The 14,408-nt window shown below is 45.0% G+C and overlaps 1 pseudogene; it reads left to right on the top strand.

Moving 5' to 3' along the window:
- The first annotated feature begins 7,332 nt into the window (after positions 1-7,332).
- Positions 7,333-8,024, top strand: LOC136516473 (uncharacterized; annotated as a pseudogene).
- The last annotated feature ends 6,384 nt before the right edge of the window (positions 8,025-14,408 follow it).

Raw genomic sequence — 14,408 nt, 5'->3', positions numbered from 1 at the left:
GCTCAGAAACCATTTTGAACACACCCGCTGATACTCCTTGGGGATGAGGCTGAAGTGGAAGCTCATTTCGGTCTGTTTGGAGATAGCGCTAATCTTGACGCACATAGGTGCATGGTTTGCGCCGAACGTACCATAGGCTCAAGAATCATTTTGGGCACGCCCGATGGAACTCCTACATGATGTGGGTCATGTCACGTCTCCTTTCGATCCGTTTGGAGATGGTGTTATTGTTGGTTCAAGATTGTTGCACGGTTTGCGTGAAACATACCATGGCTCTGAAATCATTTTGGACGCACCAGATGGTACTCCTAGGTGACAAGGCTCAAGTGGAAGCTCATTTCGGTCCGTTTGGAGATAGTGCTAATCTTGACTCAAGATAGGTGCACGGTTTGCGTGGAACATACCATAGGCTCGGAAATCATTTTGGACACACCCGATGGAACTCCTAGGTGACACGGGTCATGTCGAATCATGTTTCGGTCCATTTGGAGATGGTGTTAGTGTTGGTGCAAGATAGGTGCACGGTTTGCGCCAAACGTACCATAGGCTCAGAGACCGTTTTGGATGCACCGATGGTACTCCTAGGTGTCGAGGCTCAAGTGAAAGCTCGATTTGGTCTGTTTAGACATAGTGCTAGTCTTGACGCAACATAGGTGCACGGTTTGCGCCGAACGAACCAAAGTCTCAGATATCGTTTTGGACGCACCCGATAGAACTTCTAGGTGACGTGGGTCATGTGGAATCTCATTTTAGTCCGTTTGGAAACGGTGTTAGTCTCAGTGCAACATAGGTGCATGGTATGCGCCAAATGTATCATAGGCTCAGAAATCATTTTGGACACACCAGATGGTACTCCTATGTGACAAGGCTCAAGTGGAAGCTTGTTTCACGTTAGGAGATAGTGCTAATCTTGAGGCAGATAGGTGCATGGTTTGTGCCAAATGTACCATTGGCTCAAAAATCATTTTGGATGCACCCCAAGGAACTCCTAGGTGAGTGGGTCATGTCAAATCTCATTTCGATCCATTTGGACACGGTGTTAGTGTTGGTGCAAGATAGGTGCACGGTTTGCGCCAAACATACCATAGGCTCAGAAATCATTTTGGATGCACCCGATGATATTCCTAGGTGATGAGGCTCAAGTGGAAGCTCCTTCTAAGTATGTTTGGAGATAGTGCCAATCATGTCTCAAGATAGGAGCACGGTTTGCGCCAAATGTACCATAGGTTTAGAAATCGTTTTGGACACACCCAATGGTACACCTTGGTGACGAGGCTGAAGTGTAAGCTCATTTCGGTCCATTTGGAGATAGTGCTAATCTTGACGCAGATAGGTGCATGGTTTGCGCCGAACGTACCATAGGCTCAAAAATCATTTTGGGCACGCCCGATGGAACTCCTACGTGACGTGGGTCATGTCGCATCTCATTTTGATCCATTTGGGGACGGTGTTAGTGTCGGTGCAAGATTGTTGCACGATTTGCGGCAAACATACCATGGCTCTAAAATAGTTTTGGACACACCAGATGGTACTCCTAGGTGACGAGGCTCAAGCGGAAGCTCGTTTTGGTCTGTTTGGAGATAGTGCTAATCTTGACTCAAGATAGGTGCATGGTTTGTGCGGAACGTACCATAGGCTCTTAAATCATTTTGGACACACACGATGGAACTCCTAGGTGACACGCGTCATGTCGAATCATGTTTCAGTCCATTTGGAGATGGTGTTAGTGTCGCTGCAAGACAAGTGCACGGTTTGCGCCAAATGTACCATAGGCTCGTAAACTATTTTGGATGCACTGATGGTACTCCTAGGTGACAAGGCTCAAGTGAAAGCTTGTTTCGGTCTATTTAGACTTATTGCTAGTCTTGACGCAAGATAGGTGCACGCTTTGCGCTGAACGTACCATAAGCTCAGAAATCATTTTGGACGCACCCAATGGAACTTCTAGGTGACATGGGTCATGTAGAATCTCGTTTTAGTCAGTTTGGAGACGGTGTTAGTGTCAGTGCAACATAGGTGCATGGTATGCACCAAATGTATCATAGGCTCAAAAATCATTTTGGACACACTCGATGGTACTCCTACGTGATGAGGCTCAAGTGGAAGCTCGTTTCATTCTGTTAGGAGATAGTGCTAATCTTGACGCTGATAGGTGCACGGTTTGTGTCAAACGTACCATTGGCTCAAAAATTGTTTTGGATGCACCCCATAGAACTCCTAGGTGAGTGGGTCATGTCAAATCTCATTTTGATCCATTTGGACATCTAGGTGCAAGATAGGTGCGTGGTTTGCGCCAAACATACCATAGGCTCAGAAATCATTTTGGATGCACCCGATGGTACTCCTAAGTGACGAGGCTCAATTGGAAGCTTGTTCTAAGTCTGTTTGGAGATAGTGGTAATCATGACTCAAGATAGCTACATGGTTTGGGCCAAACGTACCATAGGCTCAGAAAACATTTTCGACACACACGATGGTACTCCTAGGTGACAAGGCTGAAGTGGAAGCTCATTTCGGTCCGTTAGGAGATAGTGTTAATCTTGACGCAAATAGGTGCAAGGTTTGCGCTGAACGTACCATAGGCTCAGAAATCATTTTGGGCGCGCCTGATGGAACTCCTACATGACATGGGTTGTGTCGAATCTCATTTTGATCCATTTGGAGACTGTGTTAGTGTCGATGCAAGATGGGTGCATGGTTTGTGCCAAACATACCATGGCTCAGAAATCATTTTGGACGCACCAGATGATACTCCTAGGTGACGAGGCTCAAGTGGAAGCTCATTTCGGTCCATTTGGAGATAGTGCTAATCTTAACTCAAGATAGGTGCACGGTTTGCGTGGAAAGTATCATAGGCTCAGAAATCATTTTGGAGGCACCCGATGGAACTCCTAGGTTAGACGGATCATAATGAGGACATTCCTAGCATTCACTCATCTTCAAATGAAACTCCACTTGATAAAGCTGGTCCAATTACAAGAAGTAGAGCTAAACAATTGGAGAAGGAAATTCATTCTCAGGTGAACGCTAACCTTATGTTTAATAATCAGTTTATGTTGAATGAGCCTATGCTTTTGAGTTCTTGTTCCAATGTCCTTAGGAATGATGGAGTGTATGAACCAGCATGGGATGAAGATGGATTCAAGCCTCTGGACATTTGAACCAAGAAGCCTATGGTGTGCAAGAATAAAATGGTGGTTCATCACCTTTGCATGGAAATGCAACCAGAAGCTAGATGACTGATACATGGTATGAATTCCAAGCATCACCGCGGACAGAATACAAGGAGTTAGACGGTGTTCTATATGTGGATGGAAGCGTCTTCAAGTCTACTTTCCAGCCCATCAAACGGCTCATTATTTGGACTTTCCAATAAAGAGTTATGCTCATTTTAGTAACTGCTATCAGAAGCTGAAAGACGCGCGAACCAGCCACGAAATCCACTGGTGCATGCGCATGCTGCCATTTACTCCAAGCTGAACGTCCCTATCCCTATATATATCTTGTACTAGACAATGAAAGGTCAGATCTTGATTAGCTGAATTCAGAATACACAAACTCGTGGAGTTTTGTTTATGCGTGAGTCTTGAGAGGCTTGCAAACTTGTTCTTTCGATTCCTGAGGGAGTTGTAGAACGCCGAACTGCGGTTCACCCAGTTTGTGCCTTCACGTCTATATGGCGTGATTGCGTGGGCTGTTCGTCGGTACGTGGAAGGGTGATTGTCTTGGTAGTTCGTCGCGTGGACAGCCTCGCGGTGCATTGCCTGTTCACCAGGTCGCGCAACGACAATTTATCAAGTTCGCAGATCCTACGAGAAGATCGGGCCACAACAACTTGCTACACGTGCTGCATAGACGTGTGCACATCATTTGGTATTCAGAGCCTTGGTTGTCGTGGTGTGAGCTGATTATCCTTACAAGCTTCCTTCGCAGATTGGTATTCAATTCCTAGATAGTGTTGAGTCAAGTCAGAATGCTGATAGGGTGCCTTGAGAGATTTAAACATTGGTTTCCTCTCATTGCGTCGGGTCAATTCGATGGTTTGGTTCTCACTATATGGAGTTGTTTTCAGTTTGCGCTCGAGTTTGTAGTTATCTTGCGTTGTCAAGTCTTGTTTTTTTTTGTTCTTTCTTGAGTCAAGTTTCCAATAATGTTCGTCCAATGTTGATGCTACGAGCACGAGTCGAGGACGACTCGTTTTGAAGGGAGAGAGAATGATGTGGACAAGGATAACTGGTGATGGTACATTTGAGCTAGGTCTAAATTGTTTAGCCATTCAACCTATTCCAACTTTTGCTCACAATGACCTATTACAAGATGTTGTTTCTCCATCTTTCGACGAGATTACTGGTGATCATTTTGATGAGTTGCTTGCTGATTTTCCTGATTTGACGCGTTCTATAATGAACACACCATCTCCTTCTTTGGTGGTGAGGCGAGTTCTTTCCACTCAATTTGTTGCTGCTGAACAAGGACAACGCCATAATTTGTTTCAATCCAGATGCAAAGTGAAAGGACAAGTGTGCCGTTTCATCATAGATGGTGGGAGCTGCAATAATATTGTTAGTGCTTTGCTTGTTGAGAAGCTTGGCTTGCAGCCACGTCGCCATCCACATCCATACCATATGCAATGGTTGAATAATTCTGGGACAGTTAAGGTTTCAGCCATGATTCGTTTGTCATTTTCCATTGGTGATTATCATGGAGAGGTGGATTGTGATATTGTCCCCATGCAAGCATGCCATCTGCTGCTTGGTCGGCCTTGGCAATTTGATGTGGACTCGGTGCATTTTGGATGGTCTAACAAACACACTTTCATTCACAATGACAAGAAGGTGGTTCTTATTCCATTATCTCCAGAGGAGATACATGCTTCAGATATGGCTCGCAAGAAAAGAGAGGAATCTGACAAAAGAAAATTGAGTGAGATCCCCAACACAAGTAAGGGAGAGAGTTCTAACCCATCCAGCCACATAAAGACTCATGCCAATCCTAAACAGCCACGCCACACTGAGTGTCTCTTTGTGAGCAAGAGTGATATGAGAGAAGTGAGAAACACCACAGCCCCATTCTTTGTGCTCTTGCACAAGGAGGTCCTACTTTCAACTAACGATTTACCTTCATCGCTGCCTAGTGTTGTTCTTGATCTCTTACAGGACTTCAAAGATGTTTTTCCCGATGAGATACTAGCTGGACTTCCTCCACTCCGTGGAATTGAGCATCAAATTGATTTGGTACCAGGTGCTTCTCTTCCAAATCGTCCAGCCTACCGCACCAATCCCATAGAGACAAAGGAAATTTAGCGACAGGTAAAAGAGCTTTTGGACAAAGGGTATGTTCGTGAATCCTTATCACCATGTGCTGTTCCCGTTCTTTTAGTTCCAAAGAAAGATGGCTCTTGGCGCATGTGTGTTGATTGTCGTGCTATCAATGCTATAACTGTTCGATATCGCCATCCCATTCCACGACTTGATGACATGTTAGATGAATTGAGTGGTTCCATCATTTTCACCAAGATTGATTTGCGTAGTGGCTATCATCAAATCCGCATGAAACTTGGTGATGAATGGAAAACAGCGTTTAAAACCAAAATTGGTCTCTATGAATGGCTTGTGATGCCATTTGGCTTGACAAATGCTCCTTCAACTTTTATGCGCTTAATGAACCATGTTTTACGAGTTTTCATTGGCAAGTTTGTAGTTGTTTATTTTGATGATATTCTAATCTATAGCAAATCATTTGATGAACATCTTGATCATATCCGCCAAGTACTTGCTGTTTTGAGGGAAGAGAAATTGTATGGCAACATTGCTAAGTGCACCTTTTGCACAGACCGTGTTGTTTTCCTTGGCTTTGTTGTTTCCGCAGATGGTATTCAGGTTGATGAAGAGAAGGTTAAAGCAATACAGGATTGGCCTACACCTACAAATGTGAGTCAAGTTCGAAGTTTTCATGGTCTTGCAGGTTTTTACAGGCGTTTTGTTAAAGATTTCAGCACCATCGCTGCACCCCTCAACAATTTGACAAAGAAGGATGTTCCATTCAAGTGGGGTGATGAACAAGACCAAGCCTTCAATGAGCTGAAAACAAAGCTTTGTGAAGCACCGCTGCTACAACTTCCTGATTTTGGTAAGACATTTGAGATCGAATGTGATGCAAGTGGTATTGGCATAGGAGGTGTACTACTTCAAGAAGGTAAACCTGTTGCCTACTTTTCTGAAAAGTTGAATGGTCCACATCTGAATTATTCTGTCTATGATAAAGAGCTTTATGCCTTAGTTCGAGTTTTGGAAGTTTGGCAACATTATTTGTTACCTAAAGAATTTATCATCCATTCTGATCATGAAGCTTTGAAATATCTAAAAACACAAGGCAAACTGAACCGTAGACATGCTAAATGGATTGAGTTCATTGAAACATTTCCCTATGTTGTAAAACATAAGCGTGGAAAAGATAACATTGTTGCCGATGCCTTATCATGGAGATGTGGTTTGGTTACACAATTAGATACAAAAGTGCTTGGTTTGGAATCCATTAAAACACTCTATGCAGCTGATTCTGATTTTAAAGAACCTTTCTCTCATTGCATTGCTGGAAAAGGCTGGGACAAGTATTATGTGCATGATGGTTTTTTATTTCGCACTAACAAACTATGCATTCCAGCCTGCTCGATTCGTCCGTTTCTTTTGCAGGAAGCACATGCTGGTGGCTTAGCTAGTCATTTTGGCGTCAAAAAGACATTGGACATGCTCTCCGATCATTTCTTTTGGCCACATATGCGACGTGATGTCCAGCGACATGTTGCACGCTGCATAATCTGCTTGAAAGCTAAGTCCCGCCTTAATCCCCATGGTCTTTATACTCCATTACCAGTTCCGAATGTACCTTGGGAAGATATATCCATGGATTTTATTTTGGGGTTACCTCGGTCTCAGAGGGGGAGGGATTCTATCTTTGTTGTTGTTGACCAATTCTCTAAAATGGCACATTTTATTCCATGTCATAAGAACGACGATGCTTCACACGTTGCTGATTTGTTTTTCAGGGAGATCGTTCGTTTACATGGAGTACCAAGGACTATTGTTTCAGATCGGGATACAAAATTTCTAAGCTATTTTTGGAAGACGTTATGGGCTAAACTTGGTACAAAGTTGTTATTTTCCACCACTTGTCATCCGCAAACCGATGGGCAAACTGAAGTTGTCAACCATACCTTGTCCACCATGTTGCGTGCTGTGTTGAAAAAGAATTTGAAGCAGTGGGAAGACTGCCTTCCACATGTTCAATTTGCTTATAACAGGGCAGTCCATTCCACAACAAACTTTTGTCCATTTGAAATTGTTTATGGGTTTAAACCGCATACTCCCATGGATCTTTTGCCTTTACCATTACAGGAACAAGTTAACTTGGATGCAGCAAAGAGATCAGATTTTCTCAAGAAGCTACATGATGAGACAAGAAGGAATATCGAGAAGAAATCAGCACAATATGCAAAGCAAGCGAACAAAGGTAAGAAGAAGGTTACATTCCAGCCCGGAGACCTCGTGTGGTTGCATCTACGCAAGGATCGATTTCCCCAATAGCGCAAGAGTAAGTTATCTCCTAGGGGTGATGGTCCGTTCAAGGTTTTACACAAGATAAATGATAATGCTTACAAAATTGAGCTGCCACCTGAATATTCCAATGTGAGTACAACATTCAATGTCAAAGACTTGCTTCCATTTGTTGGTGAGCCTGAGTCGAGGACGACTCCTTCTCAAGAGGGGGAGGCTAATGAGGACATTCCTAGCATTCACTCATCTTCAAATGAAACTCCACTTGATAAAGCTGGTCCAATTACAAGAAGTAGAGCTAAACAATTGGAGAAGGAAATTCATTCTCAGGTGAACGCTAACCTTATGTTTAATAATCAGTTTATGTTGAATGAGCCTATGCTTTTGAGTTCTTGTTCCAATGTCCTTAGGAATGATGGAGTGTATGAACCAGCATGGGATGAAGATGGATTCAAGCCTCTGGACATTTGAACCAAGAAGCCTATGGTGTGCAAGAATAAAATGGTGGTTCATCACCTTTGCATGGAAATGCAACCAGAAGCTAGATGACTGATACATGGTATGAATTCCAAGCATCACCGCGGACAGAATACAAGGAGTTAGACGGTGTTCTATATGTGGATGGAAGCGTCTTCAAGTCTACTTTCCAGCCCATCAAACGGCTCATTATTTGGACTTTCCAATAAAGAGTTATGCTCATTTTAGTAACTGCTATCAGAAGCTGAAAGACGCGCGAACCAGCCACGAAATCCACTGGTGCATGCGCATGCTGCCATTTACTCCAAGCTGAACGTCCCTATCCCTATATATATCTTGTACTAGACAATGAAAGGTCAGATCTTGATTAGCTGAATTCAGAATACACAAACTCGTGGAGTTTTGTTTATGCGTGAGTCTTGAGAGGCTTGCAAACTTGTTCTTTCGATTCCTGAGGGAGTTGTAGAACGCCGAACTGCGGTTCACCCAGTTTGTGCCTTCATGTCTATACGGCGTGATTGCGTGGGCTGTTCGTCGATACGTGGAAGGGTGATTGTCTCAGTAGTTCGTCGCGTGGACAGCCTCGCGGTGCATTGCCTCTTCACCAGGTCGCGCAACGACAATTTATCAAGTTCGCAGATCCTACGAGAAGATCGGGCCACAACAACTTGCTACACGTGCTGCATAGACGTGTGCACATCAGATCATGTCCAATCACGTTTTGGTCTATTTGGAGATGGTGTTAGTGTCGGTGACAGACAGGTGCATAGTTTGCGCCAAATGTACCAAGGCTCAGAAACCGTTTTGGATGCACCGATGGTACTCCAAGGTGACGAGGCTCAAGTGCAAGCTCGTTTCGGTCTATTTAGAGATACTGCTAGTCTTGACTCAAGATAGGTGCATGGTTTGCGCCGAACGTACCATAGGCTCGGAAATCATTTTGGACGCACCCAATCAAACTTCTAGGTGATGTGGGTCATGTGGAATCTCAATTTAGTCCGTTTGGAGACGGTGTTAGTGTTAGTACAACATAGGTGCTTGGTATGCGCCAAATGTATCATAGGCTCAAAAGTCGTTTTGGACACACCCGATGGTACTCCTATGTGATGAGGCTCAAGTGGAAGCTCGTTTCATTCCGTTAGGAGATTGTGCTAATCTTGATGCAAGTCGGTGCATGGTTTGTGCCAAACATACCATAGGCTCAGAAATCATTTTTGATGCGCCCGATGGAACTCCTAGGTGAGTGGGTCATGTCAAATCTCGTTTCGATCCGTTTAGACACGGTGTTAGTGTCGGTGCAAGATAGGTGCACGGTTTGCGCCAAACATACCATAGGCTCAGAAATCGTTTTGGATGCACCCGATGGTACTCCTAGGTGACGAGGCTAAAGTGGAAGCTCGTTCTCAGCCCGTTTGGAGATAGTGCTAATCATGACTCAAGATAGGTGCACGATTTGTGCCGAATGTACCGTAGGCTCGAAAATCGTTTTAGACGCAAACGATGGAACTCCTAGGTGACGGGGTCATGTGGAACCTCGTTTCAGTCCGTTTGGAGATGGTGTTGGTTTTGGTGCAAGATAGGTGCATGGTTTGTGCCAAACATACCATAGGCTTAGAAATCATTTTTGACACACCTGATGGTACTCCTAGGTGATGAGGCTAAAGTAGAAGCTCATTTTGGTCCGTTTGGAGATAGTGCTAAACCTTGATGCAGATAGGTGCCTGGTTTGCGCCAAACGTACCATTGGCTCAGAAATCATTTTGGACGTGCCCGATGGAACTCCTACGTGACATGGGTCATGTAGAATCTCATTTTTACCCATTTGGAGACGGTGTTAGTGTCGGTGCAAGATAGGGGCACGATTTGCGCCAAACATACCATGGCTCAGAAATCATTTTGGACACACCCGATGGTACTCCTAGGTGACGAGGCTCAAGTGAAAGCTTGTTTCGGTCCATTTGGAGATAGTGCTAATCTTGACTCAAGATAGGTGCACGGTTTGCGCAGAATGTACCATAGGCTCGGAAATCATTTTGGACGCACCTGATGGAACTCCTAGGTGACACGGGTCAGTCAAATCACGTTTCGGTCCGTTTGGAGATGGTGTTAGTGTCGGTGACAGACAGGTGCACGGTTTGCGCCATAGGCTCAGAAACCGTTTTGGATGCACCGATTGTACTTCTAGGTGACGAGGCTCAAGTGCAAGCTCGTTTTGGTCTGTTTAGATATAGTGCTAGTCTTCACTCAAGATAGGTGCACGGTTTGCGCCGAACATGCCATAGGCTCCGAATTTGTTTTGGAGGCACCCGATGGAACTTTGAGGTGACGTGGGTCATGAGGAATCTCGTTTTAGTCCATTTGGGGACGGTGTTAGTGTCAGTGCAACATAGGTGCATGGTATGCGCCAATGTATCATAGGCTCAGAAATAATTTTGGACACACCCAATGGTACTCCTACATGACGAGGCTCAAGTGGAAGCTCGTTTTGGTCCGTTAGGAAATAGTGCTAATCTTGACGCAGATATGTGCATGGTTTGTGCCAAACGTACCATTGGCTCAGTAATCATTTTGGATGCACCCAATGGAACTCCTAGGTGAGTGGGTCATGTTGAATCTAGTTTCTGTCTGTTTGGACACGGTGTTAGTGTCGATGCAACATAGGTGCATGTTATGCGCCAAATGTATCATTGGCTTAGAAACCGTTTTGGACACACCCGATGGTACTTTGATGTGACGAGGCTCAAGTGCAAGCTCGTTTTGGTCCGTTAGGAGATAGTGCTAGTCTTGACACAAGATAGGTGCACGGTTTGTGCCAAACGTACCATCGGCTCAGTAATCATTTTGGATGCACCCGATGGAACTCCTAGGTGAGTGGGTCATGTCGAATCTTGTTTCTATCCGTTTGGACACGGTGTTAGTGTCGATGCAAGATAGGTGTCTGGTTTGCACCAAACATACCATAGGCTCAGAAATCATTTTGGATGCACCCGATGGTAGTCCTAGGTGGCGAGTCTCAAGTGGAACCATGTTCTCAGTCTGTTTGGAGATAGTGCTAATCATGACTCAAGATAGGTGTATGGTTTGCGCCGAACGTACCATAGGCTCGAAAGTCGTTTTGGACACAAACAATGGAACTCCTAGGTGATGGGGTCATGTGGAATCTCGTTTCAGTCCGTTTGGAGACGGTGTTAGTGTTGGAGAAAGATAGGTGCATTGTTTGTGCCAAACGTACCATAGGCTCAGAAATCGCTTTGGATACACCCGATGGTACTTCTTGGTGACGAGGCTCAAGTGCAAGCTCGTTTTGGTCTATTTAGATATAGTGCTAGTCTTCACTCAAGATAGGTGCACGGTTTGTGCCGAACGTGCCATAGGTTCCGAAATTGTTTTGGAGGCACCCGATGGAACTTCTAGGAGATGTGGGTCATGAGGAATCTTGTTTTAGTCCATTTGGGGACGGTGTTAGTGTCAGTGCAACATAGGTGCATGGTATGCGCCAATGTATCATAGGCTCAGAAATCATTTTGGACACACCCAATGGTACTCCTACATGACGAGGCTAAAGTGGAAGCTCGTTTCGGTCCGTTAGGAAATAGTGCTAATCTTGACGTAGATATGTGCATGGTTTGTGCCAAACGTACCATTGGCTCAGTAATCATTTTGGATGCACCCAATGGAACTCCTAGGTGAGTGGGTCATGTTGAATCTAGTTTCTATCTGTTTGGACACGGTGTTAGTGTCGATGCAACATAGGTGCATGTTATGCGCCAAATGTATCATTGGCTTAGAAACCATTTTGGACACACCCGATGGTACTTCGATGTGACGAGGCTCAAGTGCAAGCTCGTTTTGGTCCGTTAGGAGACAGTGCTAGTCTTGACGCAAGATAGGTGCACGGTTTGTGCCAAACGTACCATCGGCTCAGTAATCATTTTGGATGCACCCGATGGAACTCCTAGGTGAGTGGGTCATGTCGAATCTTGTTTCTATCCGTTTGGACACGGTGTTAGTGTCGATGCAAGATAGGTGCCTGGTTTGCACCAAACATACCATAGGCTCAGAAATCATTTTGGATGCACCCGATGGTACTCCTAGGTGGCGAGTCTCAAGTGGAACCATGTTCTCAGTCTGTTTGGAGATAGTGCTAATCATGACTCAAGATAGGTGTACGGTTTGCGCCGAACGTACCATAGGCTCGAAAGTCGTTTTGGACACAAACGATGGAACTCCTAGGTGACGATGTCATGTGGAATCTCGTTTCAGTCCGTTTGGAGACGGTGTTAGTGTTGGAGAAAGATAGGTGCATCGTTTGTGCCAAACGTACCATAGGCTCAGAAATCGCTTTGGATACACCCGATGGTACTTCTAGGTGACGAGGCTCAAGTGCAAGTTCGTTTTGGTCTATTTAGATATAGTGCTAGTCTTCACTCAAGATAGGTGCACGGTTTGCGCCGAACGTGCCATAGGCTCCGAAATTGTTTTGGAGGCACACGATGGAACTTCTAGGAGACGTGGGTCATGAGGAATCTCGTTTTAGTCCATTTGGGGACGGTGTTAGTGTCAGTGCAACATAGGTGCATGGTATGCGCCAGTGTATCATTGGCTTAGAAATCATTTTGGACACACCCAATGGTACTCCTACATGACGAGGCTCAAGTGGAAGCTCGTTTCGGTCCGTTAGGAAATAGTGCTAATCTTGACGCAGATATGTGCACGGTTTGTGCCAAACGTACCATTGGCTCAGTAATCATTTTGGATGCACCCGATGGAACTCCTAGGTGAGTGGGTCATGTCGAATCTAGTTTCTATCTGTTTGGACATGGTGTTAGTGTCGATGCAACATAGGTGCATGTTATGCGCCAAATGTATCATTGGCTTAGAAACCGTTTTGGACACACCCGATGGTACTTCGATGTGACGAGGCTCAAGTGCAAGCTCGTTTTGGTCCATTAGGAGACAGTGCTAGTCTTGATGCAAGATAGGTGCACGGTTTGTGCCAAACATACCATCGGCTCAGTAATCATTTTGGATGCACCCGATCGAACTCCTAGGTGAGTGGGTCATGTCGAATCTTGTTTCTCTCCGTTTGGACATGGTGTTAGTGTTGATGCAAGATAGGTGCCTGGTTTGCACCAAACATACCATAGGCTCAGAAATCGTTTTGGATGCACCCGATGGTACTCCTAGGTGACGAGTCTCAAGTGGAACCACATTCTCAGTCCGTTTGGAGATAGTGCTAATCATGACTCAAGATAGGTGTACGGTTTGCGCCGAACGTACCATAGGCTCGAATGTCATTTTGGACACAAACGATGGAACTCCTAGGTGACGGGGTCATGTGGAATCTCATTTACATCCATTTGGAGACGGTGTTAGTGTTGGAGAAAGATAGGTGCATCGTTTGTGCCAAACGTACCATAGGCTCAGAAATCGCTTTGGATACACCCGATGGTACTCCTAGGTGACGAGGCTGAAGTGGAAGCTCATTTCGGTCCATTTTGAGATAGTACTAATTTTGACGCAGATAGGTGCATGGTTTGCACCGAACGTACCATAGGCTCAAAAATCATTTTGGGCGCGCCCGATGGAACTCCTACGTGACGTGGTTCATGTCGAATCTCATTTCGATCTATTTGGAGACTGTGTTAGTGTCGGTGCAAGATAGTTGCATAGTTTGCGCCAAACATAACATGGCTCATAAATCGTTTTGGACGCACCAAATGGTACTCCTAGGTGTTTGGAGATAGTGCTAATCTTGACTCAAGATAGGTGCACAGTTTGTGCAGAACGTACCATAGGCTCAGAAATCATTTTGGACGCACCCGATGAAACTCCTAGGAGACACGGGTCATGCCGATTCACATTTTGGTCCGTTTGGAGATGGTGTTACTGTCAGTGACAGACAGGTGCACGATTTGTGCCATAGGCTTAGAAACCATTTTGGATGCACTGATTGTACTTCTAGGTGACGAGGCTCAAGTGCAAGCTCGTTTCGGTCTGTTTAGATATAGTGCAAGTCTTGACTCAAGATTGGTGCATGGTTAGCGTCGAACGTATCATAGGCTCGGAAATCATCTTGGACGCACCCGATGGAACTTCTAGGTGACGTGGGTCATGTGGAATCTTGTTTCAGTCCATTTGGGGATAGTTTTAGTGTTAGTGCAACATAGGTGCATCGTATGCGCCAATGTATCATAGGCTCAGAAATCGTTTTGGACACACCCGATGGTACTCCTACATGACAAAGCTTAAGTGGAAGCTCATTTCGGTCCGTTAGGAAATAGTGCTAATCTTGACGTAGATATGTGCACGGTTTGTGCCAAACGTACCATAGGCTCAGAAATCGCTTTGGATACACCCGATAGTACTCCTAGGTAG

This window comes from Miscanthus floridulus, chromosome 17 (assembly GCF_019320115.1).
Source record: "Miscanthus floridulus cultivar M001 chromosome 17, ASM1932011v1, whole genome shotgun sequence".
Classification (NCBI taxonomy): domain Eukaryota; kingdom Viridiplantae; phylum Streptophyta; class Magnoliopsida; order Poales; family Poaceae; genus Miscanthus; species Miscanthus floridulus.
The sequence above is the reverse complement of the archived record's forward strand: the minus strand, read 5'-3'. Positions and strand labels throughout refer to the sequence as shown.